Source organism: Rana temporaria, chromosome 2 (genome assembly GCF_905171775.1).
Source record: "Rana temporaria chromosome 2, aRanTem1.1, whole genome shotgun sequence".
NCBI lineage: Eukaryota > Metazoa > Chordata > Amphibia > Anura > Ranidae > Rana > Rana temporaria.
In genome coordinates, this window is record NC_053490.1 from 316,363,799 (window position 1) to 316,390,291 (window position 26,493).

Genomic DNA, 26,493 nt, shown 5'->3' on the forward strand with positions numbered 1-26,493 from the left:
GTCATTTGTATATCATGAACAGCTTTCACCTGTGTACCATGATCAGCTGTCATTTGTATATCATAAACAGCTGTCACCTGTGTACCATGATCAGCTGTCATTTGTATATCATGAACAGTTGTCACCTGTGTACCATGATCAGCTGTCATTTGTATATCATTAACAGTTGTCACGTGTATACCATGATCAACTGTCATTTGTGTATCATGAACAGATATCACACGTGTATCATGATCAGTTGTCATTTGTATATCATGAACAATTGTCACATGTGTACCATTAACAACTGTCATCTGTGCAAAATGGCTTTGATTAAGGTTGCCAGAATAGCCCTCAATAAACTAATATCTTAGTTAGATTTTTCTAGAGAAAAGATTAAATATGTTTAAAGTAAAAAATTATACTGTTTTAGTAAATGGATTATATATTTCTGCCTAACGCTCAGTGTCGGTATGAATGGAAATCTCAGATCTAAACACACAGGTTTATTCTAGCACTAATCAGTCAGTCAGTCAGTCAGTGTCAGAGGTGGAGTAGGGTGCTTCGGACCTTCCGCTTACGAGCCTGCTCCCACCCAGACCTGGCAGTCAGAAACTAGGCAGACTAGGCAGACTTCCATTACCTGTGCTGCACAAGAAACAGCTCCTAGGAACCAGGAATCCAGCTCTCTCCTCTCCTCGTGGACTCCTTCTTTCTCCGCAGGTAAGACCCTGTCTCTCAGGGCCTACCATCCTGGGGAACCACTGACGGCCGTCCTTCTCAGGGCAGCCGTCACACAGACCCCACACTGCGGCTCTCTATTTTCGTCTTTTGCTCGGCATCCTCACTCGCACGGCCACCCACGATTGTGGTGGCCCCCAGACACCCCCCCTGGGTGTATTTTCGGCGCTTTTTGGCGTTTTTACACGCCCGCGCCAGCCTGCTACTTTTCGCGGCCGCCGCGCCTCAGGAAAGTCCGCGGCTTCAGCCGCGGCCTACCGGCGCTCCGACCGTTTCTCCCTGCACCTACCACCAACAGTGCAGTTTTCTTTGTTTATCGCCCCTGCACCCCTAGAGGTCCCCTCCACCCCCCTATTAGCAACCAGATCGGTGGAATCATTTTCTTACCTACCTGATTGCCCCCCCAGCCTGGGTCCTGTGTCTTCGCCTGGCGGCCATCTTGGTGCACCCCAGCAACAGTGACACCCAGCATCCCCCCCCCTTTTCCCCTCATTAAGTCATCAATCTTTGATCCAGGGCTTGAGCCGATCGCCTTTAGGGATCAGGAAGGAATTTTTTTCCCTGCCGCAGCACATTGGCCAGCTTGCCCAGGGTTTTTTTGCCTTCCTCTGGACCAAGGATTGCTGAGAGCGAGGATTCTCCGAATCCTCTCTCACCAAACACCCGCACCCCCCCGCACGGTGACTGGCAACAATGGTTAAATTGCGATACTCTGCGGAAACCATTTGGGGTCTGAGACAATTCGCAACAATATTACCTGCCGTCACCACAAAAGCCTTAAAATCAAATCAACTTTTGAGAATCGATCGACGATCGATCATCAAAAATTTCAACCATTCAACACAGCTCAAGCACATATCATGTGCGTTGCTTAACACTAGATCGGCAGTTAAACACCGCTCAGAAATCCATGATTTCTTACTACAAAACGATCTAGACTGCCTCTTTATTACAGAAAGTTGGCTGTCAGACGACTGCAACACCATTCTCGGAGAATTGGTGCCAGAAAATTATCGCATCCTAACGGAAAATAGAATAGGGCAAAGAGGAGGAGGCCTGGCGGTGATTCATAAGTCGCATATTGCAATCACTAAACCGGTCCTTCAAAATCCTCTACCTTTTATGGAAACCCTTACGCTTCAACTTCAATCTCACTCTCAGGAGACCGTTCACATTCTCCTCTGCTATAGGCCCCCTGGGCCCAAATCGCAGTTGATTTCAGCATTAACGGAGTTCATTTCCACTTACTCCCTTAACAGCAATCATCTTTTGCTGCTCGGGGATTTCAATTTGTGGGCCAACTCCTCACAGGATCCCATCGCGGAGGCCTGCATCGACCACCTGGAAGGATTAGGACTTCAGCAACTTATATGCGGACCCACGCATGCCTCAGGTCACACACTCGACCTAATTTTCAGACAAAATCTGAAAATAAACATTTTGGGAAATGAACCTTTGCCATGGACAGACCACCATGCAATTAGCTTCATAATTCCCAGAACTCCACTAGTCATGAAAGTACCCAAGCCGGTGACAATACACTGGGCTAGATCTCAGAAGAAGCTCCACTCGGAACTCTTCAGATCTACCCTGGGAAACCGAATTGGGGCTATTCCTCCTCAGCTAGCAGCCTCAGATACTTTGGATGCCATAAATGCAGCTCTGCTACAGTCAGCCGACTTAGCAGCACCAAAGCGCAAACTCCGCAGCCGGGCAAAAAAGTCCAGCTGGTTCAATAACCAGCTGTCGCTATTGAAGCAAGAGCGCAGAAGGGCGGAAGCCGCCTGGAAAAGAAGTCCTTCAGAAGACCGCCTCAACTTCTACAAAGCAGTAACAACACGATATCACAAGGAAATTTTCAAAGCCAAAAAACTTCACTTTTCTATGGTAATTAACAGCGCAATGAATCGCCCACGCGAACTCTTCAGGATGGTCACCCAGACCATGAATCCGGGATGTCTTGAAGTCCCCACTTCAGACACCCAAGAGTTCTGCAATGAACTATCGGATTTCTTCATCAACAAAATTGAAAAAATTCGGGTAAGTATTTGGCAAAACAATACTCCACTCAGCCCCCTCTTCAATCAAAACACAGACGGAACGCCTCTACAATCAACTAAGTTCACTTTGGAACCCATCTCCATCGATACCACAAAAAAATTCATTGGTGCGCTGCGCAACAGCACAGCACCCAATGACATCATTCCCACTAAGCTACTGAAGGAATGTGCCGACATCCTGGCGCCTCCGATCACGCAGCTTATAAATCAGTCATTTAAGGAAGGCATAGTGCCTTCCCTGCTGAAAGAGGGCACAATCCTGCCGATCTTGAAAAAACCTAATTTGGATCCTATGGACCCAACTCACCGCCGTCCCATAACAGGTCTAAATGCTCTGTCCAAGATAATGGAGAAAGTGGTGGTAAATCAGCTGCAACAGCATCTGGACACCCACAACCTACTCGATCCATTTCAATCCGGGTTCCGTCCCGGACACGGTACAGAAACGGCCTTACTGAAAATATGGGACGATGCGCTCGAGGCCGCAGACGAAGGAGAATCGTGTCTCCTGGTTCTGCTGGACCTAAGCGCAGCTTTTGACACAGTAGACCATAAATTGCTACTGAGACGACTAACAGAAGTCGCCGGAGTCTCAGAAGATGCCTTACCATGGTTCTCCTCTTTTCTCGGAAACCGATCACAAACAGTGAAACTGGGATCCTTCACGTCAGAAAAACGCACGGTGCCATGTGGGGTCCCCCAAGGATCCCCCCTATCACCGGTGCTGTTTAATATCTATCTTCGTCCTCTCTTTGATATTATCGGTAGCCAAGAACTACTCTATCACTCTTATGCAGACGACACGCAGTTGTATTTTCGCATCTGCCATAAAAAGGATCATCATCTCAGATTAGAGAAATGTCTCTCTTCAATAGAAAACTGGATGACTAAGAGTTATCTCAAACTCAATAGCGCTAAAACAGAACTCTTTATCTTCGATGCCAGTCGGAAGAAACAACCGACAACAAACTGGACACCATCTCCCATCCTGGGACAAATCATCTCCCCTAGCTCCAAAGTCAAAAGTCTGGGAGTCACGTTTGACACCTTCATGACAATGGACGCACAAATAGGGTCAGTAGTCAGCGGGGCGCACCATTTGATGCGCCTACTACGCAGACTGATTCCATTTATCCCCAAAGAAGACGTAGCAGTCGTGGTGGGAACAATCGTGAATTCCAGACTGGACTATGCAAATGCCCTTTACCTCGGGCTACCCAAGTACCAAATCGCTCGTCTTCAAGTCGTACAGAATACGGCCGCTAGACTGGTGACTGGGAAAAAATCTTGGGAATCAATCTCACCTTCACTGAGATCCCTTCACTGGTTGCCAGTGAAAGACAGAATTGCATTTAAAGCACTCTGCCTGACACATAAGTGCATCCATGGGAAGGCTCCTAGATATCTATGCGACAAGATCAAACCGCACAATTGCAACCGCATTCTGCGATCCACCGACCAAAATCTGGTCAAGGTTCCTAAAACCAAATACAAGTCCAAAGGAGAAAGAAGGTTTGCTTTCCAGGGCCCCAGGCTTTGGAATGCTTTACCAACCAGCATTCGGTTGGAGCAAAACCACCTGTCCTTCAGAAGGCAGATCAAAACCCTGCTTTTCTGAAAGGCATGAGACACAAACAACAAGCGCCCAGAGGCGATTCAGTTCGCATGTGCCGCGCTATATAAATTTTTCATTCATTCATTCATTCATATTTGTAATTATTTATAAATCTAAAAAAAATTATGTAGGGTGCAGCTATAACACAGGATTCACAGAACACTTTTGTTTCTAAAGGAAAGGCATTGAGGGAATTCTGAACTTGTAAATTCTCTCTGATTAAAACTTCCAATGGTGCAGAAGGGGAGAGAGCATTTTTTTTAGGTTGAGCTTTTGAGATATGTAAACAGCAGGCTGATTTCCATAAAGGAGCTCAAACTGCTGAGCGAAAAATGATAATATGAAATAGTCATATTCAACATGTTTTATTTGCCTGGCTAAAAAATTGAAAATCTTTTTTAAATAGTTGACACTTTTTATAACCCTGACTATAACAAGTATAGAAGAAACATATATACAAAACCAGCATATATTTCCCTGAAATGCCAAGGACAAAATCTACACATTTTGTCCAGTTTTTTATAAAAGAGCTACAGCATTTGAGGAATGCTATACCATGATGTTGCCATACTTGTGTAGAAGCAGTCTGAGTGTCTCATTTTAAAGCATGTCTAAATCCAAGGACAAAAGTTTAATATATTGCAGCTAACCAGTCCATAGATGTGTTGGCTGAATTTGTTTTCTTTTTTTTTCAGGCTTTTTTCAAACCTTTTTTTAACCTGATGGTCCAGCTATAACATAGAGATCACATGGAGGCTGGATCTAGCTAAAAGATAGTAATGAAATGCAGGCTGGAAGCTTTACTGACAAAATATTTTTGCACATCTGCCAGCCTAGAAAAAAAAAAAACTGAAAAGGATTTATGTTAAAATGATGTACCAAATAAAAGTCTTAAAAATATATAGAATGTATTTAGATACGTGAATGAATCATGGAGTTTGATGCATGCTGATGCTACAAAATCTGAATTGGGCAGCTATGCATTAAAGCAGGGGTCTCCAAACTTTTCAACACAAGGGCCACATTGTACATTTTACAAGTATTCGGGGGCTGAAAAAAAAAAACAGTTATGTATAAAATATCAGCAGTGTCCTCAGCGGTGTCCCCATCAGCAGTGACCCCATGTTCCCAGCAGCAGTGTCCCCATCAGCAGTGCCCCCATCAGCGGTTTCCCATCAGCGGTGACCCCATGTCCCCATCAGCGGTGTCCCCATCAGCAGTGTCCCCATCATTGCTGATGGGGACACCGCTGATGGGCACACCAATGATGGGGATGCCACTGATGGGGACACCGCTAATGGGGACACCGGAGTCCCCATCAGCAGTGTCCCCATCAACCTTATGCTCCTTCATGTTTTCTTTTATATGTGAATTTAAAAAAGGGACGTCTAAAATTAGAAAACAAAATTAGTACAATTACCCATATTATGCACAATTTGCCATTAAAAAGTCACCACCAACATTACTAAAAATGGCAACTGAAATATAATAACATCCATGTAACATTTTTCTTATTGTTTCTATAATTTAGCACAAACTCCTGCTAAGCCTCTGTGAATTATTCACAGCCATTAAGAAAGCTGAAAAGTTAATTTCATCTTTTTATAAAAAAATTATGAGTGTATCCTTTCTGCTGATAACACTAGGAAATTTACAAAAACAAGAAATAATAATTTTATGTGTATCACTGGTTGTGAATAAAACTTTGTTGCAAAAGTCAGGAGTCAGCTTTACGATATTTAAATTGCTTTTGTTTTCTACTATGAGTGACAATATTACTACCAAACACTAAATCAGTTTATATCTTTGTTCAACATAAGAAAATTTTCCTTATTCTTATTTTTATATGGTAGGGTAGGACTAGTTACTTTATAAATCCTAACAACTAATATTTACTGCTTCAATAAAACAACTTAACTACTTAATAAAAAGCCCTTGTGTTACCTAGTCTACATGTGCTTGCCAGGTTTGTTTTTTCAGTTGTAAAGGCAGTATTAAAGTAAACCTGCCACATTAAACAACTGCCATTCTATTGTCCAATAAGGGTGTACGTATATACACATTAACTGGAACAGGTGACTGATGGTAAAACTGGTGAGCTGCAGTGTATTTCCATATTCATAGTATTCACCATGTTAGCGAGTATTATGAATAAATGCATGAAAAATAACAAACCATAATGTATAACAAAATAAAGGGGGGGCATAAAGAAGAACCCTGTAGGTAGAGGAGATGACCAAATAGGGTTGACTGCTGAAGTAATAAGCATACAATTTAGGAAATCACATCTGCATGTCTAGCATGAAAATGATCAAACCTATTATATAAAACTGTTCTCAGAGTAGACATAGTGCAGAGGTGAAAGGGGAAGGAGGGCAGAAATGGAATGAGAGAACTGGGAGAAGAAGGGAGAAGTAGAAGGGAATTTGACACAATACAATCACAAAAAATGATATGCCATTTTAGTGTAGTATTGACTAAAAATGGGAGAATCGTGTTAGGGTTTTGCGAGGTTTTGGAAGACTTTGGAGGTTTCAAACATGGCTTACAATCTCCATGTATTCATTTGTTATGCAGAAAGTAAAGAAAATGTTAGTAAAGACTATATACTGTATAAGTATGCTTAGCTCCCCCTCCCTCATATCTATGCTGTATAGTGTTGGTAAACAGAACCTGCGTAAATATCCTATTGCAATCCACTCCGGACAGGTCATGTGATGTAGAAGCTAGAGATCCTCTGTGGAGGATGGAGGGCCAACAATATATGAGCAATGGAAGCAGGTGAGTGGCATCATGGCTTCTGGAATTCACCCCTGTTGTTGAGAGCCAAAAGTTCTGCATCATGTGACTGGACTAGAGTGAATTGAAATAAGCTATTTACACAGTATTTTTTTTACCAGCACTATAGAGCAATGAGGAGAAAGCAGTTGTACTTATATGTAGTCTTTACAAAAAATACATGTTGGGCCCTGTTTAGAACCTCCAAAGTCTTCCAAAACCTCTTGACATCCAAACTTTATTCTTCCAATTCAATATTTTGTATAGTGTTGGTAAATATTTTATTTCAACAAATTTCAGTATGGTCACATGATGCAGAGCTCTGGCTGGTGTCATGGAACACTCAACAATGGGACTGAATTCTAGGAGCTATGACTGGCTTCCATTGCCCAACAATTATCAGTGTTCCCTCCTTCACAGAGGAGTTGGAGCTTCTGCATCGCATGACCATTCCGGAGCAGACTGAAAAAAGATATTTACACAGATTTTTTTTTTTATAAGCACTATACAGCATAGTTAGGGAGAGGGGAGAAGCAGTAGGTTTAAGCATATTTATGTGTAGCGTTTACTTTCACCTTAATGTATAACTAATGCATAGTAGCTAATGAACTTAATGACAAGGAAATAGTGACTTTTACATTTAGGATTATAAAATTAAGTAACATTATCCTGTATAGTACACTTAAACTCTGTGTAAACTCAAAATATATTTTTCATAATATTTGACTTTTATTAACCACTTGACAACCGGGCCTATTTTGGCACTTCTCTCCTTCATGTAAAAATCAAAATTTTTTTGCTAGAAAATTTATCAGAACCCCCAAACATTATATATTTTTTTTAGCAGACATCCTAGGGAATAAAATGGCAGTCATTGCAATACTTTTTGTCACACCGTATTTGCGCAGCGGTCTTACAAGCGCACTTTTTTTGGGAAAAAATCATTTTTTTGAATAAAAAAATAAGACAACAATAATTTTTGCCCAATTTTTTTATATATTGTGAAAGATAATGTTACGCCGAGTAAAATTATACCCAACATGACATGCTTAAAAATTGCGCCCGCTCGTGGCATGGCGTCAAACTTTTACCCTTAAAAATCTCGATAGGCGACGTTTTAAAAATTCTACAGGTTGCATTTTTTGAGCTACAGAGTAGGTCTAGGGCTAGAATTATTGCTCTCGCTCTAACGATCGTGGCGATACCTCACTTGTGTGGTTTGAACACCGTTTTCATATGCGGGCGCTACTCGCGTATGCGTTTGCTTCTGTGCGCGAGCTCGTCGGGACGGGGCGTTTTAAAAAAAAAAAAAATTTTGTTTTCTTATTTATTTTTATTTATTTTTATAATTTTTTACACTGAAATAAAAAAAAAATATCACTTTTATTCCTGTTACAAGGAATGTAAACATCCCTTGTAATAGAAAAAAGCATGTCAGGTCCTCTTAAATATGAGATCTGGGGTCAAAAAGACCTCAGATCTCATATTTAGGCTTAAATGCAAAAAAAGAAAAAAAAATTAAACTGTCATTTTTTTAAATGACAGAAAAAAAAATGTTGCTTTAAGACGCTGGGCGGGACTGACGTTTTGACGTCACTTCCGCCCAGCAGAGATATGGGGATGGGTGGGGGCGATTTTTCCCTCAGTCGCATCCCCACACAGGTGCCGAACGGACCCGATCACCTCCGCCGCTACCGACGGCTCCGGTAAGCAGCAGAGGGTGCGGGAGAGCGGCGGGAGGGGGGGGCCCTCTCCCGCCACCGATAACGGCGATCTCGCGGCGAATCCGCCACGGAGACCGCCGTTATCGTTTACAGGACCGTTGGCACTAAAGATGGATACCTCGGTTGTGGCAGCAGCTGCTGCCGTTACCGAGAGATCCATCTTTAAAGTGCCGCCGTTAAAATACGTAAGGCGGTCGGCAAGTGGTTAAGGAAACATGTTCAGGTTTCATCTGTGGTAATAATGGCATAACTCTTAAGGTCATCAATAATCATCAACATAAGTAGCAAAATCGTATATGCTTAAAATAGGTGACCCATTTAGACATCAAACATTTCATTACCTGCATGACTAAGAACATTGTGTATCCTATTACCTGCCCTTGTGGCAAACAATATATAGGGAGAACCACTCAAACCTTTGCAATACGTATAAATAAACACGTTAACAACATCAAAAAGGGCACTTAGATCCTACAGTACCCAAACATTTTAAAAGATGCCATGACAGGAACCCTAAGGGGACCTCTTTTATAGTTATTGATAGATATGCAGTATACCACCTTAGAGAGGAGTTTCCACTAAAAGGGGTGTGTCTGGAGGTATTTGGGAATTAAAACCCTTTGTCGCCCATGGTATGACTGTGGACTGGTACATTAATGCCTTTATCAATAACGCTTGACCCAGTCTTATGTTGTCACTTTCAATAAGTCTAGATGGACATTTTTGTATGCACAAATTAAGTAGCTTAGGCAATTTACAGGTTCTTTGTAGGTATCTTTTTCTATACATTGTATACATTGTTTAAATAATTGCTTCATTTAAGGTGTTCCACTGCAGGAGACATCCATATTGCTTTTTATTTTATTTTTTATTTCTTTAATAAATTCCATACAACTTTTACATTTTTAAATGTTAAATTTTAATTTATAACCATTGGCATACTAAATTCTACCAGTCTGTTGCTTCATATATTTAGGTTGACATTCTCTTGCCTTAACTTGGAAGAATGTCATTGTTTACAATTCTGGTGTGTATTTGAATATGTTTTAACCAGAGATGTACAAGCCTCCTTTTTGGTGCTTTTCTTCATGGGCCCTACTATGGAGTAAACGTTACCATCAGTCAGTTTGCTATTGCAAGGACTTCTGCTTCAGTTTTACGAAAAGGAGTTCACTGTCCTCAACTTGTGCATAAATGTTTTTGGCGTATCCCACTCATTTCCCTCAATCTTATCCCAGTTACCCCAAAAATAAAAACAACAAAAGAACAACCCCTAGGCTGTTTTTTGAGGAAAAGAGTGACTGTGATCATGTGTCTGGCTGCAAAAAAAAACCTGGGTATTTTCCAGTGGCTTGTTCGGGGGTAGTGCTACACAAGGATAAGAAAAGAAAGTAGGAAATAGTAGGAGGGGGGGTTATCTCTGCAGCACTCCTTGATCACTTTATCAAATATAGACATTTTGGCTGATATAGGACCGTATAAATGGGTCAGAAAGTCTTTAAATTGTTGTGAACTCATCTGTTTCATATTCCTGCACTGGATCTTACCCACGGTGTCCAGCTGCCAGCTTCCTGCTTCTGTCAGTACTGTATCCAAACACAGAGAGGGTACTCTCTTAAAAGACTAGCATGTAGGTTCAAGAAAAGCCTCTTCATGCTGGTAGCTGGACCCCCTGTGTTCTCCAGTGATCCCCTCCTAGTCCTAGTATTCCCTTAGGGTTCCTAGAGTACCTCCAGTAGCCCTTGTATATTACAGCCTATAACCAGCTCCTGTGTGTCGCACAATTCCCAGTATTCCCAGCTTTCATGCCTCTGACAAAGCCCTGTCAGGTTAAAAAAATGTGCAATTATTACTTTTCTTTACTTGGAGCCTGTAAAGCTTTGCACCCACGATCAGCAGATCGTGGGTACCATGTAGGATGCCTGCAGACTTGTCTGTGTATCTGTCTGCTTGTACCTTGTTCCACTCTGACAGAAAAAGAGAATGAATTACCAAAGCACAGAAATGCACCATGGTAGTTCATTGTAACTACAAGATGACAGCCACAAAGTATGACAGTACTTGTAGTCTCTCAATCACAGAGCAATGTGTATGAAGGAACGTGGCCATGTGGATGGAGCCCTGAACAGCCACATTATTTTCAAACAGTGAGAGCGGGTGTTTGCAGAAGGTCACTGCGAGAAGGGGAGGGTGGGGGTCGAGGCTGCAGCTGCTGAAACATGTTCCATATTCCACCCTGAATACGGGTGGGACATGGAACATGTTCCAAAAAGTGAACTTATCTTTTAAATGTACCAGTTTCATAAAGGGAAAAATTGCCAGAGATTCTTCCTAAAAGCATCAACAGCCCCTGGACTTAATTCACTCACATATGCGGTTTTTCGTATTCCTTTGGATCAACTGTGGGTGGAGGTTTGTGTATATTGTATTTATTTATTTATTTATTTTTAACTTGATGGACTTGTGTCTTTTTTCAATCTGACTAACTATGTAACTATATGTAACATATATGTGTCATATTAAAGTATATTGACAGTGTTACATTTCAGTAATTAATAATAAGAAATACAAGTAATAATAGTTAAAAAAGGATACTGTACTCCTAAGTTTTATTTGAATTTCTCAAGGTTTTAAAATCTTTTGAAAGGCAGATTATTGATGTAGCAGACTGGTATAAAGACACTAAGGAAATGGGAACACACAGGTCTGACATACCCTGTTACTTCTCATTGCCGTGTTAATTAAGCAGTAAAGGTCACACATTCATAATGTATGATTTGCTTCTGAACAAACTCATTTAAGACTGACTTACAAATGTAGAGTAAACATTAATAACCATGTTTAAACAAAAGTACAATGCCTATATTCTTAATATGGGTACAACCTAAAAACTTTAAATGAAAAACAAAAGCTAGCTTCTGTTTCTAAAAACAAAGCAACACAATGATTTTTTTTAGGAGTTGTGTGACTCCAATATACTGTATTTTCAAAACTTCACTTGACACTGAACATTATAAGCATTTTTAAAAGATATTTTGTTCAATGTTCTTATAATTGCTTGTAAAAAAAATGGTAAATCAAAAAAGTTGTCATAAATCCTTTAGGGCCCTTTTACACGGAGCGAATCCGTATTGATCCGCCCCGTGTGTGTCCGTCGGCTCAGCGGGGATCATCCGTAAATCCCCGCTGAGCTGTCGTGGACAGGGCGGTCCCTGCACACTGTGCAGAGACCGCCCTGTCTTTCCTCCGCTCTCCCCTATGGGGAATCGGATGAATACGGACCGTGTGTCCATATTCATCCGATCCATTCCGCCAGACGGAAGAAAAATAGGGTTTTCTTCTGTCTGAAAAAGCGGATCTTTGCGGAGGCGGATCGTTACGGACGTTAGCGGATGCATCATCCGCTAACGTCCATAATCCCATAGGGATGCATTACAAGTCCGTAAACGGACTTGTAATAAACGGACCGTTTGTCCACCCGTGTGAAAGGGCCCTTAGTCTAATATTGTACATCAGGTGTTCTCACTACTAGACTGGTCCACTTGTTGGCTCTTTTTTCCCCTTACAAGTTTCATGGGCTTACCCACAGAATTGTGATTCCCAAACAGTGGCAAATGCACCATTAAAGAATAAAATGGGTCTTCAGTATTGTCCATTGACATTTCTATTATAAATGGCAGTAAAATTTTTGCATGGTTAACATGGATGATTTGTAATTTTTTTCAGCCATGTGATTGACCTGCCTCTGCCACCTTATTTAACAATGCAGGCAACAACACATTTTCTTAGTTTAGTTACCTGCCTTCTCTTTGCACAATAAATTATCAAATGTTAGTGCTGTTACTCTGCAGGTAACTAAGCACAAAGAAATGAATGAATCATATCGCTGGTCTTACACAAAAAAACCTTTGGCAGGTAAAATACTATAGTTCGTTATATAAACTATGTAATTTATGTAGCAATGGTCCATTTTAAGGTTGAGATCACTTTAACCACTTACCCCCCGGACCATATTGCTGCCCAAAGACCAGAGTACTTTTTGCGATTCGGGACTGCGTCGCTTTAACAGACAATTGCGCGGTCGTGCGACGTGGCTCCCAAACAAAATTGGCGTCCTTTTTTTTCCCACAAATAGAGCTTTCTTTTGGTGGTATTTGATCACCTCTGCGTTTTTTATTTTTTGCGCTATAAACAAAAATAGAACGACAATTTTGAAAAAAATGAATATTTTTTACTTTTTGCTGTAATAAATATCCCCCAAAAATATATAAAAAAACATTTTTTTCCTCAGTTTAGGCCAATACGTATTCTTCTACATATTTTTCATAAAAAAAAATCGCAATAAGCGTTTATTGATTGGTTTGCGCAAAAGTTATAGCGTTTACAAAATAGGGGGTATTTTTATGGCATTTTTATTAATATTTTTTTTTACTAGTAATGGCGGCGATCAGCGATTTTTTTTTCGGTATTGCGACATTATGGCGGACACTTCGGACATTTTTGACACATTTTTGGGACCATTGGCATTTTTATAGCGATCAGTGCTATAAAAATGCATTAGATTACTATAAAAATGCCACTGGCAGTGAAGGGGTTAACACTAGGGGGCGGGGAAGGGGTTAAGTATGCCTGGGTGTGTTCTTACTGTGGGGGGGGGGTGGCCTCACTAGGGGAAACACTGATCTTCTGTTCATACATTGTATGAACAGAAAATCAGCATTTCCCCTGCTGACAGGAACGAGAGCTGTGTGTTTACACACACAGCTCCCTTCCCCGCTCTGTACCGAGCGATCGCGTGTGCCCGGCGGCGATCGCGCCCGCCGGGCACACGCACGGGAGTCGGGGGCGAGCGGGGGGGGCGCCCCTAGTGGCGGCTAAAAGGCAGGACGTTATATTACGTGGTCTCGCCTAGGAGAGCCACCTTGTGGACGTATTATGACGGTGCGGCGACGGCAAGTGGTTAAAAGGTTTTTAGAGGACAATTAAAAGGAGGATTGCATTTCAGACTACTTAGTTTTCCTAAGACTGAAAAGGCATAGGTAGCTTAGTAGGATTAAAGAATTGATGGCATTTATATATTAAGCTACATTGCACCAGGCATATTAAGTGAGATAGCAGTAATAACTATTTATCTTATATCAGTCTGAGATGCTACAAATCTACCATAACGTTCTCATTCCTGCAAAACAAGATCATACAGATCATTAGCTAGAACTTTCAGTATGCTGTTATCTGTAACCGCTGAATATATTGATTGATAGTTAATACAAATAAACAGACATAAAGTGAAGCTAGTACGTGCTGCACTTGCTGAGCTCACAAGATGAAGGAACACAAAAACCCTTGTATGAATGATAATTATGGTATAGTACAAAATATATTTGTCTGTATAACCACAGCTCAGTCATGTCTTTTGACAAAGTGGAACTTTACTCTCCCAATCAATATTATGCTGGTATTAGTAAATAGATAGGAAAGTATATAATATTTACTTGTTGTAAACTTTTTTTTACAGGAACCCCTACAAACATTTGGGGAACCCTAGAGGTCCACAGAACTCTGGTTGAAAAAAGTTGGTCTACAAACTGATTAAACATACCCTATTTCCACACAGACACCTCAGACTTCCATTGCATAATAGTGTAGCACCCTGGTGTTTGCGAAACAAATTTAGTTTGCCAGGTAGTAATTGTCCTGGCTATTTGTTAGGAGATCCACTGATTGTCCCCTAATTCTGGAATTGATGCACTTTTCACTTCTGTCACTAGGTGGCATTGTAGATGATGACATTAGATATATAAGGGCATAGCAAGGACAGCTTATGAATAAATAGGGTGTCTCAGCCAATGGGCAAGGGTTTCTTTAAGCCCCTTGGCCTGCTGGGAGAGCCTATTTATTTGGGTGGAGTCAGGTGATCAGGGTTCTGTGCCACCTGGACAGCTGTCTGGGTGGATGTGTGTTGTGTCGCCCTGGGCTGCTAGGCCTTAAGCCTGAGGCCTATACCAGGGACACCTGGCTGCCAGGCTGCCAGATGCCTATCCAGGAGTAGGAGAAGCAGAGTAGGGTTGTGACTGCAGGATTGGAGTCCAAATGAGTTGTGAAAGTTTAGCAGGATGGGGATGGCTGGATGGCTATCGCCACTAAGAGACCATCCACCTAACAAGGTGGATGGTCTCTTAGTGGTGATAGCCATCCAGCCATCCCCATCCTGCTTGGATGAAAGACAGGATGGATGGCTTCAGCGGAGGAAAGACAGGATGGATGGCTTCAGCTTACTTACTTACATTACTCTCTGGTAACAACCAGGACAGCTGGACAGCTGTCTGGGTGGATGTGTGTTGTGTCGCCCTGGGCTACTAGGCCTTAAGCCTGAGGCCTATACCAGGGACACCTGGCTGCCAGGCTGCCAGATGCCTATCCAGGAGTAGGAGAAGCAGAGTAGGGTTGTGACTGCAGGATTGGAGTCCAAATGAGTTGTGAAGGTTTAGCAGGATGGGGATGGCTGGATGGCTATCACCACTAAGAGACCATCCACCTAACAAGGTGGATGGTCTCTTAGTGGCGATAGCCATCCAGCCATCCCCATCCTGCTTGGATGAAAGACAGGATGGATGGCTTCAGTGGAGGAAAGACAGGATGGATGGCTTCAGCTTACTTACTTACATTACTCTCTGGTAACAACCAGAGAGTAATGTAAGTAAGCTGAAGCAAGTACCTGAGCAGTTTTCTCAACAGCCAGGGATGGTGAAGAAGTGGGAAAGCATCAGCCAGTGACAAGCCAGGGACCCAGCAGGATAGCAGGGGTGACGCTTGAGGGGTTTACAGTGGGATAGCTGTGGAAGAGCTAAGGGGATACAGTGAAGACTGGGATCTGGAAGTCTACTCAGAGACTGGGAGCTCAGTGAGTGAAGATCTATGTATCAATGCAAAAAAAGTTTTAAAAACGTCAGTTTTTTCAGGAGCAGTGATTTTAATAATGAAATGAAAAGAAATTAAATAAGTGAAACAATAAAAGTAAAATATTCCTTTAAATTTCATACCTGGAGGTGTCTATAGTATGCCTGTAAAGTAGCCTATGTTTCCCGTGTTTATAACAGTCTCTGCACAAAATGACATTTCTAAAGGAAAAAAAGTAATTTAAAACTACTCATGGCTATAATGAATTGTTGGGTCCCGGCAATACAGATCAAAGTAATTGAAAGTCACTGAAAAATAAAAATGCGGGGGGGGGGGGGGGTCCCCCAATATTCCATTACCAGACCCTTCAGGTCTGGTATGGATATTAAAGGGAACGATACGTCAAATAAAAAAAAAATGGCGTGGGGTTCCCCCCAAAAAGCCATACCAGACCCTTATCCGAAGACGCAACCTGGCAGGCCGCAGGAAAAGAGGGGGGACGAGAGAGCGCCCCCCTCCTGAACCATACCAGGCCACATGCCCTCAACATGGGGAAGATGTTCCTCCTCCCCACAACCCTTGCCCAGTGGTTGTGGGGGTCTGCAGGTGGGGGGCTTATTGGAATCTGGAATCCCCCTTTAACAAAGGGGACCCCCAGATGCTGCCCCCTATGTAAATTGGTAAGGGGTACATTGTACCCCTACCATTTCACCAAAAAAATATGAAAATTTTAAAAATGACAGGAGACAGCTTGGGACAAGTCATTTCCTACAAAAAAAAAAAAAATATTCCAGCGATGTCAGTCTCGATGTCCAGCGTTGTAATCCATTCTCAATGTCCAGCGATGTTCCATTCTCCAGCGATGCTCTCTCCAGCGAGGAACGACGCAAGATCCTGCCCGCACCGGAGGCACCGGGTCGAATGACGCGCAAGCTGTTTATTAGTTATTTTATAACTGAGCCCGGGGCCATCCGTGATGTGGCTGTGTGACCCCGCCCCTCTGATGCAACGGGGGTCACACATGTTTCTCCCTCACACACCAGAAATACTGTTGAAGCACCTATTGAAAAAGGTTGAAACAGCTTAAAAAAAACTTGGGGAAACTGATCAAAGAGAAATAAACTGTCTAAGTGAAACTCTAAGAAATTAAGGCCAGAATGTAAACAGGGAGATGTGAAACACAGACGTAATATCTGCTTTACTTAACGAAGCACCAAAATCAAATTGTTGCAAAAGCAGAAAAGCACCATCTTCAAAAGAAGAATGACAAACAGAGGCCAGGCAATCTCAAATTCTAGGACCTTTCCTTAAAAAATGTAATGGTCATATAGTCTGGCAGTCAGATTTTGTAGATGGTACAGTGCTTGGTGTTTTTGAATGAAGCCACAGGCTTCATCAGTTTGAGGCATTTTTGGAAGGACACTTGTGTGCAAAGCCATTGCATGTTTCTTCATAAATGTTATAAGGAACATGGTCTAATTTCCTGTTGTTGTTGGTCATCTGGGGTGAACATATTTGTAACAATTACATATTGTTTTGATAACAAAGGAATCATGTATTCCATCAATTGGCCATCTTCAAAATACAAGGTAGTAATCAAACCTCTTGCACTGACCTTCATACATCTGAGTCTCTGGCCTAAGGTCTCATATGTTCCCAGTGTTGCTATTGATTGTTGTGGATTGTTTGTCCTATTTGCAGCGGGCTGGATTTTTAAAAGCTGGTCCCATACACAGAAAGATTCATATGGATTTGATTTGTCATTAGTTACAAAATGCAGTTTACCAGAAGACATGGGCAGATTGTGTGTCAATGCATGGCACAGCTAGTGCCAGTTTTGTTATTCTCATAATCTGGCTTCCAGTTTAAGGTTTTGTTGATCTATATGGATTTGTCTATGACTAGATTCCAATTCAACTCTGTCTTATTACAAAAAAATTGCTTAACAGCTTAAGACCAGGATCATTATGCAGGTTAAGGACCTTGCCCCTTTTTGCGATTCTGCACTGCGTCACTTTAACTGACAATTGCACGGTCGTTCGACGTGGCTCCCGACCAAAATTGGCATCCTTTTTTTCCCACAAATAGAGCTTTCTTTTGGTGGTATTTGATCACCTCTGCTGTTTTTCTTTTTTGCGCTATAAACAAAAATAGAGCAAACATTTTGAAAAAAATCAATGGTTTTAACTTTTTGCTATAATAAATATCCCCCAAAAATATATAAATAAAAAATGTTTCCCTCAGTTTAGGCCGATATGTATTCTTCTAAATATTTTTGGTAAAAAAAAATCGTAATAAGCGTTTATCGATTGGTTTGCGCAAAATTTATAGCGTTTACAAAATAGGGGATAGTTTTATGCCATTTTTATTAATACTTTATTTTACTACTTATGGCGGCGATCAGCGACATTATGGCGGGCACATCGGACACTTTTGACACATTTTTGGGACCATTGTCATTTTTACAGCGAAAAGTGCTATAAAAATGCACTGATTACTGTGAAAATGACAATGGCAGTGAAGGGGTTAACCACTAGGGGGCGCTAAGGGGTTAAGTGTGTCCTAAGGGAGTGATTCTTACTGTAGGGGGTGTGGCTGGATTTGTTACGTCACTGATCGTCGTTCCCTATGACAGGGAACAGACAATCAGTGACAAGCCACAGAGAATAACAGGGACACCGGCGGCGATCGGGTCCGTGGGTCCAGCGGGCGCGGTCACAGAGCCTCGGACCGGATCGCGAGCGCACCGTCGGTGATGCACTCGCGACCCACGGCTGGGTTCTTAAAGGGGATGTATATGTATGCCCTTGTGCCCAGCCGTGCCATTTTGTCAACATATATCGTCGTGCGGTGGTCCTTAAGTGGTTAAAAGAGCAGTGCAAGTGCAAGTTTCTAAAAAACAAACAAACAAACAACTATACTCACCTGGATGGATGGATGCAGAATCAGTTCAATGCTGCATCTATTCCCAAATTTGGGAGTATACTGCGCAAGTCTCAAATAGTGAATAGTGAATAGTGAACAAATAAAATCACAATTGTGATGAATGTAAAATTAAAAATATTGCTGCAGCAGCTAGAATGTCAGATATAAACATCAAAAGCAGATAAATAGGGAATAAGCTGCAGCGCAGCTTATTCCCTATTTATCTGCATCTATTCCCACCACCTCTTAGACCGAAAACTGATCAAAGACTGCTGATGCCTCAGTTCTTGGTCTTCAGTGAGCAGAGAGATGGTGACTGTCAGACAGCCACTGGCTTTCTGCCCTGCACCGCCAGAGCTCACTGCAGTGCAGAGGGCAGGAGAAGCAGGATCAGGCTCTCAGCAGCACACCAAGAGGCTGAGCAAGATGTTGCTCAGGCATTTGAGTGTATCCCGACAATAAAGTCATGATCTCTCCAGAGCCTGGACCATCTGAATGAATGAATGAATGAAAAACTTATATAGCGCGGCACATGCGAACTGAATCGCCTCTGGGCGCTTGATGTTTCGTGTCTCATGACATCAAAAGAGCAGAGTTTTAATCTGTCTTCTGAAAGTCAGGTGGTTTTCCTCCAACCGAACGCTGGTTGGTAAAGCGTTCCATAGTCTCGGACCCTGAAAAGCAAACCTTCTTTCTCCTTTGGACTTGTACTTAGTTTTTGGTACCTTGACCAGATTTTGGTCAGTGGATCGCAGAACGCGATTAGAATTGTGAGGTTCTATCTTGTCGCAAAGATATTGCGGCGCCTTCCCATGGATGCACTTATGTGTCAGGCAGAGTGCTTTAAATACAATTCTGTCTTTTACTGGCAACCAGTGAAGGGTTCTCAGCGAAGGTGAGATTGATTCCCAGGGTTTTTTCCCAGTCACCAGTCTGGCGGCCGTATTCTGTACGACTTGCAGACGAGCGATTTGGTACTTTGGGAGCCCGAGGTAAAGGGCATTTGCATAGTCCAGTCTGGAATTCACGATTGTTCCCACCACGACTGCTACGTCTTCTTTGGGGATAAATGGAATAAGTCTGCGTAGTAGGCGCAACAAATGGTGCGATCCGCTGACTACTGACCCTATTTGTGCGTCCATTGTCATGAAGGTGTCAAAAATGACTCCTAGACTTTTGACTTTGGAGCTAGGGGTGATGATTTGGCCCAGAATGGGTGGCGGTATCCAGGTTGTTGCCAGTTGACTCTTTCGGCTGGCGTGAAACATAAGAAGTTCTGTTTTGGAACTGTTGAGTTTAAGATAACTCTTAGTCATCCAGTTTTCTATCGAAGAGAGACATTTCTCTAAACTGAGATGATGATCCTTTTTGTTGCAGATGCGAAAATACAGTTGCGTATCGTCTGCATAAGAGTGATAAAGTAGTTCTTGGCTACTGATAATATCAAAGAGAGGGCGAAGATAGATGTTGAACAGTACCGGTGACAGGGGGGATCCTTGGGGCACTCCACATGGCACCGTGCGTTTTTCCGACGTGAAAGATCCCAGTTTCACTGTTTGTGATCGGTTTTCAAGAAAGGAGGAAAACCATGGTAAATCACCTTCTGCGATTCTGGCTACCTCGGCCAGTCGCACCAGTAACATTTTGTGGTCTACTGTGTCAAAGACTGCGCTTAGGTCCAGCAGAACCAGGAGACAGGATTCTCCCTCGTCTGCGGCCTCGAGGGCATCGTCCCATATTTTGAGTAAGGCCGTTTCTGTCCCGTGTCCGGGACGGAAACCTGATTGAAATGGATCGAGTAGATTGTGGGTATCCAGATGCTGTTGCAGCTGTTGTACCACTATTTTCTCCATTATCTTGGAGAGAATATTTAGGCCTGTTATGGGGCGGCGGTGAGTTGGGTCCTTGGGATCCAAGTTAGGTTTTTTCAAGATGGGCTGGATTGTGCCCTCTTTCAGCAGTGATGGTACTATGCCTTCCTTAAATGACTGATTTATAAGCTGTGTGATGGGAGGCGCCAGGATGTCGGCGCATTCCTTCAGCAGCTTGGTGGGAATGATGTCATTGGGTGCTGTTCTGTTCCGCAACGCACCAATGATATTTTTGGTGGTATCGATGGAGATGAGTGACATCAGATGACAGCGGGCTTTATATTTAAAACTGAGGTCTCTGTTACATATATTTGCACATATATGGACACATGACATGCAATGGGCCTAAGGTCCCCTTTGAAATTATGGGGCCTAATCCTCAAAAAACTGGCGCAACGTAACTTTTTCCATTTAAGTTACACCGCCGCAAAATCTCTAACTAAGTGCCCGATCCACAAAGCACTTACCTAGAAATTTTGAGCAGTGTAACTTAAATCGGGCCGGCGCAAGGCGTTCCTCTTCTCCAGGGGGCGATTACCATTTAAATGAGGCGCGCTCCCGCACCGGCTGTACTGCGCATGCTCGTGACGTCATTTTCCCGATGTGCATAGCGCAAAATTACGTTACGTCGGGCTTTGTGGATTGCGACGGGACAATAAAGTTGCGTCGGGTAAAAAAAAAGATACGGTGCCAAAAAAAAAAATTGAAATTTTAAAAAAATCGTGTCGCGAGCAAGAAAGGTCTGTTTTTACAAGGTGTAAACAGTTTACACCTTGTAAAAGCAGCCCTAATTTTGCGTTTGCAAAATATAACTTACGGAGAAAAAACGAAGCTGAAAAGCTTTGTGGATCTCCGTAAGTCCTAATTTGCATACCTGAGGCGGCATTTCGACGCAAAATGCCCCCAGCGGCGGATGCGGTACTGCATCCTAAGATCCGACAGTGTAATTCAATTACACATGTCGGATCTTCGTCCTAACTATGGGAAACTGATTCTGTGGATCAGTTCCATAGTTAGGACCAGGGATACGACGGAGTAACAGCAGTTACTCCGTTGTATCTCTTTTGAGGATTTGGCCCATGGTTTCTATTCAGCAAGTATGTGTCTATAACAGATTACATTGTTGCTTATTGAATAGAGGATGGTTACATGAAGTAGGACATAGTTAACATGTTATAGCATAGTACACGATTGCTAAAGGGTTATTTAGTGCAAACAAGTATATCTTACTGTGGAATAAAACATTACTAGATGAAAGCAGGTTAAACTGACTTTAAAACTGTTAATTAGGTAAAAGGCCTTGGCATTAGTCAGAAATAATATATCATTATACTTTATATATCACTGCATAATAGCATAAAGATTGTGTGTGGTGTCATTAAAAGATTCTATCAATTGATGCTTTGATGTAATAGAACATTGTGAAGTGCTGAATAGAGGTGGTAATCTACAGCAGAACACACTACATTCTATTAACACAAGTGAAGGAGCAAACCTTGCATTTCAGACACATAAAGCAAACTAATTACAATGTTATATAAGTTTTTTTGTGTATCTGAAAGGGTACCATGGCAAATGTAGAGTAACCCAACATGCTTACCACTAATTAGACTTTTTTTTCCTCTTAACCTACATATTTAAACAATCATGCACTAAAACAAAAATCACACTGTTTGCTAAGCAAGTACATTTCCTACACTTTACTACACTTTGGACCTGCTGTTTCTTTCTTCCAGTTTTATTAAGGGACTAAAGAAGGTATGCTGTGCAAAAAAACAACAATCCTATTGTTGGAAGGCAACATGGTTTAATATCATATTACTGGAGTTTTACTTCCTGGTTGATACAGCCAGGTGACCTAAGTTGGAAGTTGCAAATTGACCCAGTAGGGTGCTGATTTATGCCCCCTGGCAGGGGAGTAGAGCTTGGCTCCAGATCACTTGGTGTAATAAAGATTGAAGTGCCTGATTAATACATCTGCAAACAAAGTCAAATAGCGGTGATTCATGGACGAATGCTTCCCTTAGTGGACACTACAGCATGTTTCTTGGAGGATGGACAGATATTAAGAAGGACTGCAGCTTATCGATTTTCCATTGGATAGAAGGCTAGATGGGTGTTGTATATTGGTGGGGTCTGAATGCAGTTTAAAAGTGCTCAGTGAATTTGAAAATCTCTCTCTTGCCTCGTGGCTCTCTAGCCATTTTGAGCCTAGCTGAAAGCGATTGAACACAGAAGAGGACCTTGTGTAAAGTATCTTGTATGTTCTTTTGTTTTATATGCTCTGTAATATTTTCCTTTAGTGTTTTTATGTTAGCATTCCTATTTTCTTGGGAAATAAATACGACCCTATTTTATATGAGAAGTGTGTTTATTGTAAATAGCTAACCTTATCATTTTACTATCACCAGTAACTATACTAGAGCTTTGTCAGACTAGCTAACTATAGGAATAGACAAGTTAATACATATTTATAATAAATAGGGAGAATCCATAACCACCCAATATTTATTTCACCTATTAGATGATGGCAACAGAGGGGTCATGAAAGCTAATCTGAGCCATAGAATTTACTGAAGTTGTTTAACTGTTTAGGATATGCATACTGTAAATGAGAGCAACAGCACAGCACCAAGTATATGTTCATGGCATGCTCTAAATGCTCCCTGATGCTCACTGAAAACTATGCAATAAAGCCATAAACAGAATTCCCACTCTGCTTTGACAGATAACAAATCTAAACTCTGTGGACATGTTCACAGGAACAGATTAGACAAACTGCCGCAGAAGAGAATTTTCCTTATTAGTTCTTTTCTACACACGTGTTATCTGAATGGGGCAGATCTTAAAAATCAATTCTGTCCATTTTCAAGGCAAATAAACAAGGGATTGTCATGCAAATGACAGGGGGAGATTTGTACATGTACCTATGAAAAAAAAATCATAAAGTAGTGTTCAGTGGCGAGTGGCTACTTCAAGAACAGCATTGGGAAATCACCAATCTTTTCAAATACATGCGTTGGAGAAGTTTTTAAGCTTTATGTGGAGTTATAGAGCAGCATGAGTAATACATTGTAACAATGTTAGTAGAATTAGTAGCAGTCCAATCTGTTTAATTAATTTCTTTAACCAGTTCATAACAGGGAAACAGGCATGATCTGACTGGTGGGATCAGCAGGCAGTTGTGCTCTTTAAAAAATTATAAAATTAAAAAAATTAAGCTTAAGCTCTTAACTTTGGACAAACTGGTCACTGAGGATAGTTGGTATGCCTCTTTTTTAAAGCATTAACACACTGCATTTTCTGAAAACCTTACTAAAATATCAAAAGAGAGTACAAAAAATATTCAAAATATAGACCTCAGATATGTATTTGGTTGAATTGGCTAGCTTCATGGCAGTGCTTAAGCACTTAAACAGGAAGCAAATTGAAAGAGTTCTTCAATGTGGGCTTTATTTTTAAATTTACTGTATTAGCTGCCATCTGCACTAGTGTGGTCTGCAGTCTCTGCTTGCAGTATATCAGCCAGTGTAAAAGTAACATACATTTGGGTACTCTAATTATGAGTAACACAGGACTGTGCACCAAATACAGTAGCCGGGTGGAAGCAGCATAAAAGTCAGCAGCAAAAAGCCCACATAATCATTGTTATGCTCTTCTGGGAATCTGTTTCACCAGTTTGCCATTTTTTTTCACCAAAAGGTCTTGTCTGTCCTCCACCAGCTGGACCATGCTGTCAGCATCAGGATCCTCATGACCACATACACATGGTTCAGCAATTATGGACAGCATTAGTATATCCTCTTCCTGGCATACCAGGGAAATAAGAAAGCAGCTGAGAAGGATGCAGGGTGGGCCACCAGGCTTTAGCTGGTAGTGGTACCCTGTGTTCTTTATCTTGGTGACGATGACAGCTTGGTCATCTGCTGATGAGAAGGAGTAAGGTTGTGCTGCTGGTGGTACAGGGGATAGAATTTTGGGGGTTGAAAAGGGGATATTTCACCCCTCCCTGATCCAAGGGCAGAAAGATATGGTGATCTCTGCCAACCATCTAAGATGCAGTACAAATGGTCCCACTCTGAGGTAGGTCAGCAAAGGTCATCTTTCCTGTATCTTCTGATGGTGGCTGTATCCATCACCCTGTAAGCATAAAATTAAGTGGGAGGCCCAAAGTCTCTGAAACAATATGCCAATAGCCAAATGCTAGTTTAGCTCCACTTATTTTCTCTCCTTTTAACAGTGTTTTTTAGGATATGCTATTTATTTACATTTTTTTTTAAGGATTAGTCTTTGTTTAGTGTGAAAATTGTTATCATAAAAAGATTTGGGGGTTTGTTTCGAAGGCCGTTTCTGAGCTAGTAAAACAAAGACAGTTGACAGGGGAAGCACGGCTGTAAAACAACAGGCATATAAGTGATCACATTCATGAACTACAGGATGTCCAGGTTGGACCACTAACTGGAGGTGGCCAAAGATATGTTTCATGTACTAGTCTGCTTTGCCGAAGGTGCCATGTATGACACACAGGATGAATTTTGACTGAGAAACTGCAATTCAATAGCTTGGGTCAAAGGTGCACATTCTTGGGTGCAGACTGTTTTACTCATCACATTTATTAACTTTTAGTTGTCCAGACTGGACCACTGAGTGTACACCCACTTTAGCCCATCCCATGATTAAGTCAAATTTTACGACGAAACATGTCGGGAGCTTGGTTATCATCTGATCAGTGACCAATTGCTAACGTGAGAAGACAGGCCAGTCGTATGTTTGCTCGCCAGTGACCGGCGTCCGGTTTCTCTTCACGCCAGCTTCAGTTTATTTCCAATACAGTGTGGAGATCGAGTGGTGTGAGTTGCCTAGTTCATTTTTGGGTCCCCTGAGACCGTTGCATTTCAGCCGCACAATACTGAGGAATCTTTGATGTGTATCTATCACGCTTTTTTAATTTTGGCACTGTGTGAGTGCACTCTTTGAAGATTTTGTTTGTGGTTTGTGATTAAAATTGCTTTTATGGTATCACACTATGTTACACTCTTTTCATTTTTGAGGATTTTATCTGTCCACCTGTCTGGGAATGGAAGCTCGCCTGCTGATTTAAACTAACTATAACAAAGCTTCTGTGCCAAAACACGAGAGTGCTAGGCATATTGTTCTGGTGAGTGGCCATTTCTATTGGTGTAGGATTCACTATTGTTTCACATCGGGTGTGGTGGAAGATTATTTTGAATATAATATGAAGATTTTATACCTTGAAAGAAGCAAAGAAACGTTTTTTCCTTTTTGCTCCTCCATGAACTTTATGTTTTCCTATGAACACTTTTATCACGGGTTTTTGATTCATTTGCATTTATATTGAAGATTATTATTACTTATCACTTTATCACAGTGTGATTCACACACACTTGAGCGCTGTTTGTATATAATTTTGTGGTTTATTTGTTTAAAACACGTTATATATTTTTTTCACATTGATATCTTTAGAACAGCAGCTGTGATTACTATTATTGTCTTTGTCTTGAGCGCAGAGGTGTGATTCAATAGGGCGCCATTTTTTGATCACACTTTATCCATACACCCACTTTAGGTAGTATCCAGCCCTGCTGCACCTGTTATGTCAGAGAGGGCCTTCAATGCAGTGGGGTGAATTTGGGACTATAAAGCTTAATTTTAGTAACCTGGGGTGAGTGTGCATGTTTTGTATTTTTTTTTAGTATAGGTTGTTTTAAATGTTTCAAAGGATGCAGTGAGGTTCTGGAACAATAAAGTCATTGGTATATGGTCTAATACAAAGTTAAAAGTTGTAATGAAAGTAGAACAGCACACATGGTTTAGGGGTTGGGTTGTGTCATTCCTGGTACCAGTAAAGTCCACTGCCTTGTTATCTTTATTTTGGGCTATTT